Genomic DNA, 4,961 nt, shown 5'->3' with positions numbered 1-4,961 from the left:
ACTCCCAAGAGTTTGATAATAAAACAGGTAATAGGTACTACCTCAACTACTTCCCAGATACCCACAATTTATTAGATCCTAATCATGCAATGTGTTTGAGGAATAGATCTAATGCAATAAAAACTGGGTATGAACGGGGTATGATCAAAGTGTTACTTGCCTTGCTGATGATCCACAAAACCTAGCGATTCGAAGTAACAAGCGGCACACTCCGGGTACTCTATCGCAAACAAACAAGCATACAATCAGTACTCATCTAATGCACAGGTAAAACTCGAATGAAAGATCCAACCAGAAAGTTCAACTTAAGAACTCCGGTTTGCAAAAAGAATCAACTCGAAAGAAGCAACGAAAGTCAAACGGCGAAAGAAAGAAACTTCGTTTGCTAATCTGGATCTAGGTCAAATTTTACTGTAGCAAAAACTTGTTTGAGTAGATTAATCGGAAAGAGAATTTCGAGACGAAACTCTAGGCGCTTGAATCGCCTGATTCCGATAAACGAGCGAGAAGTTAAACAGATTCGAAAATTCGATCAGAGATCGAATCTGAGAAAATAACGAGAAAATCCGTCGAAAAGGAAAAACGGACGAACGGTTAAAGAACGGACGTTCGTTAACAGAGAAAAACCGACGAACGCGTTCGTTAGAACGAACGGTTCGGTGAACGCTCGTAAAATAAGAAAACCGAAAAAAACCGATCTAGGGTTTTTTTTTAACGAAGGTTTTTTTTTTAAAAAAAATCCGGCAAACGAGGCGAGGTCTACCTCGTCGGGGTAGAGCTCCGGCGGGGCTCCCGTGCTCCGGCGAGGGGCGGCGAGGGCGGCGGGGCTTGGGGCTCGGGCTCGGGGTGCGAGGGGCGGCGGCGGCGACGGCGCGTGCGGGCGGGCGGCGTCGGCGAGATGAGAGGTGAGGGGGGGTGCGGGGTTTATAAAGAGGGGGGGCCTAGCTCGGCTTGGAGGAGGGGGCAGCGAGGCGGCGTGCGGCGGCGGGAGTCCGGCGGCGGCTCGGCGTCGTGGGGAGAGAGGAAAGCGCGGGCGGGCCGTCGGCTGGGCCTTTGGCCCAGTCGGCGCGGGCTTTTTTTTTTAAGTTCCGCGGAAAATATTGCGTAGAAACATAAATAAAAATCAGAAAAATATTAAATAAATTTTCCCCGTCTAGTTAGAAAATCTAGAATAGGGTGAACATTTTTTAAACTCAAAAATAAATATTTTGAAAACATGCAATATTTTTAATGCAATAAAAATTGCAAATAAAATCCAAATAATTTCCAAATAATGATTTTAACATTTTTCCTCCAGTATTTCAATTGTTTTGGAGAAGTCATATTTTCTCCTCTCGTTTATTTTAAGAATGAAATATTTTTCCGGAGAGAAAAATAATTAAAACCAAAATCCTCGTCTTATTATTTGATAAAAATCAAATATGAAAATTTAAGAAAAATCCCCAACTCTCTCCGAGGGTCCTTGAGTTGCTTAGGATTTATCGAGGATTTGTCAAAATGCAATAAAACATGATATGCAATGATGATCTATGTATAACATACCAAATTGGAAATTTGGGATGTTACAAACCTACCCCCCTTAAGATGAATCTCGCCCTCGAGATTCGGGTTGGCTAGAAAACAGGTGGGAGTGGTTTTTCCGTAGATCTTCCTCTCGCTCCCAGGTGGCTTCATCCTCCGTGTGGTGACTCCACTGAACTTTGCAGAACTTGATAACCTTGCTGCGGGTAACTCGGCTGGCATACTCGAGAATCTTAACTGGTTTCTCCTCATAAGTCAAATCACTTTCCAACTGAATCGCTTCCAGTGGCACAGTATCTCTCAGCGGTATCTCCGCCATCTCTGCGTGGCACTTCTTCAACTGTGAAACATGAAATACATCATGTACTTCAGACAATCCTTCGGGCAATTCCAACTTGTAGGCAACTTCTCCCATACGTTCCAATACTCTGTATGGTCCGATAAAACGGGGCGCTAACTTTCCCTTAACTCCAAAGCGCTTCACTCCTCGAAGTGGTGATACTCGAAGATACACTCTGTCTCCGACTTCGTGAACTGTCTCCTTTCGTTTAGAATCAGCATAACTCTTCTGCCTGGACTGGGCTACCTTGAGCCTATCGCGAATCAACCTTACTTTCTGTTCAGACTCCTTAATCAAATCTGGTCCAAACAACTGACGGTCTCCAACTTCGTCCCATAACAACGGTGTTCTACACCTCCTTCTGTACAAAGCTTCGAAAGGGGCCATCTTCAAACTGGTTTGATAACTGTTGTTATATGAAAACTCCGCATATGGCAAATTGTCGTCCCAACTAGATCCATAATCTAGTGCGCAAGCTCTCAACATGTCCTCCAAAATCTGGTTGACTCTCTCGGTCTGTCCATCTGTCTGTGGATGAAATGTTGTACTAAATTCCAGCCTGGTTCCCAATGTTTCATGTAGCTGCTTCCAAAATTTCGAGGTAAATTGGGTTCCTCTGTCTGATACAATGGTCCTCGGAACTCCATGCAAACATACTATCCTGGTCATGTATATCTTGGCCAACTTAGCACTGGTGTAAGTGGTCTACACTGGAATAAAATGAGCTACTTTCGTCAATCGTCAACTACAACCCATATTGAGTCATAGCCGGAACGAGTCCGGGGTAATCCTATGATAAAATCCATGCCTATTTTATCCCACTTCCATTCGGGTATCGGCAATGGTTGCAGTAATCCTGCTGGCTTCTGATGCTCTGCCTTCACTCTCTGACATACATCACAACCTGCTACATACTCCGCAATATCCTTCTTCATTCTGGTCCACCAGAAAGTATTCTTCAAATCCAAATACATCTTGGTATTCCCTGGGTGAATCGAGTACGGTGAATCATGGGCTTCTTGCAAAATCAACTTTCTGATCTCTGGATCATTTGGCACATATACGCGGTCCTCAAACCATAAGGTATCATGCTCATCCTCCCGAAATCCCTTGGCTTTTCCTTTGCTCATCTTCTCCTTTATCTCTTTAATCTCCTTGTCTGACTTCTGAGCTTCTCTGATCCTTTCCATCAAGGTAGACTGAATCTCCAATGTCGCTAAATAGCCTCTTGGGACTATCTCCAAACATAGCTCGCGTAGATCCTCGGCTAACTCCTGAGGTAACTCTCCTGTCATGAGGGTGTTGATATGGCTCTTGCGGCTCAACGCGTCTGCTACTACGTTAGCCTTTCCAGGGTGATAATGCAATCTCATACCATAATCCTTGATAAGCTCCAACCATCTCCTCTGTCTGAGATTTAACTCCTTCTGCGTGAAAATGTACTTCAAACTCTTGTGATCCGTGTACACCTCATAATGGTTTCCGATGAGAAAATGTCTCCATGTCTTCAATGCATGCACCACGGCTGCTAATTCCAAATCATGCGTAGCATAATTCTTCTCATGGGGTTTAAGTTGTCGTGAAGCATATGACACAACTCTTCCTTCCTGCATAAGCACTGCTCCAAGTCCTCGACGAGAAGCGTCGCAATAAACTTCATAATCCTTGCGTTGATCTGGCAGAATCAACACTGGTGAGGTAACCAATCGTTTCTTCAACTCTTGGAAACTAGCTTCACATTCCTCAGTCCAATTGAGTTTGGTGTCCTTCTTCAATAGCTCAGTCATGGGCTTAGCAATCTTTGAGAAATTCTCGATGAATCTCCGGTAGTATCCTGCAAGTCCAAGAAAACTCCGGATTTCTCTAACTGTCGCGGGTGATTCCCAACTTGTCACTGTGTCAACCTTGGCAGGGTCTACTGCTATTCCTTCTCCAGAAATAACATGTCCAAGGAATCCAACTTCCTTCAACCAAAACTCACATTTGCTGAACTTGGCATATAACTGATGTTCTCTGAGCTTCTCAAGTACCAATCGCAAATGCTCCTCATGCTCTTCTTCATCCTTGGAAAAGATTAAAATATCATCAATGAACACCACGACGAACTTATCCAAAAACTCCATAAACACTTTGTTCATCAGGTTCATGAAATAGGCAGGCGCGTTAGTCAGTCCAAATGACATAACGGTATACTCATACAATCCATATCTGGTGGTAAAAGCTGTCTTTGGGATATCCTGCTCTCGAATCTTTAACTGATGGTATCCTGATCGTAAATCGATCTTGGAAAATACTTTAGCTCCCTGTAGGCGATCAAATAAATCATTTATCATTGGCAGTGGGTACTTATTTTTTATGGTCACTTTATTCAATCCTCGGTAATCAACAACCATCCTTAGTGATCCATCTTTCTTCTCCACTAGAAGTACTGGTGATCCCCAAGGTGACGAACTTGGGCGAATATAACCTTTATCCAGTAACTCCTTGATCTGCTTCTTAATTTCCTCCAAATCCTTTGCGGGCATCCTGTACGGTCTCTTAGATATTGGCCCTGTGCCTGGCAAAAGTTCAATCAAAAACTCAATGTCTCTATCTGGTGGCATGCCTGGCAACTCTTCTGGAAATACATCCGGATAATCCTTCACCACTGGTACTTTCTCCTGTACAACTCCTGATAAGGAATTCACTTGAGTCCTCTTTGGCATATGCCTGGATACATACTTGATCCTTTTTCCTTCTGGGGTGGTAAGCAAAATTGTCTTGCTGGCACAATCGATGTTTCCTCCATACAACGATAGCCAATCCATTCCCAGAATCACATCCAAACCTTGCGATTCCAAAACAATGAGGTCTGAGGGGAAAACATGCCTACCAATGGCCAATGGTATCTGAAAACATCCTTGGGTGGCCATATACTCTGCTCCTGGCGAGGTTACTAACATAGGGCTTTTGAGAACTTGGGTGGACATCTTAAACTTGTTCACGAATCCCCTTGATATGTATGAATGCGATGCACCAGTATCGAAAAGAACAGTTGCAGTAAATGACTTAACCAAAAACTTACCTATTACTGCATCAGGCTGAGCTTCAACCTCCTCCA

Source organism: Aegilops tauschii, chromosome 3, assembly GCF_002575655.3.
Source record: "Aegilops tauschii subsp. strangulata cultivar AL8/78 chromosome 3, Aet v6.0, whole genome shotgun sequence".
NCBI lineage: Eukaryota > Viridiplantae > Streptophyta > Magnoliopsida > Poales > Poaceae > Aegilops > Aegilops tauschii.
Note: the sequence above shows the minus strand (reverse complement) of the source record.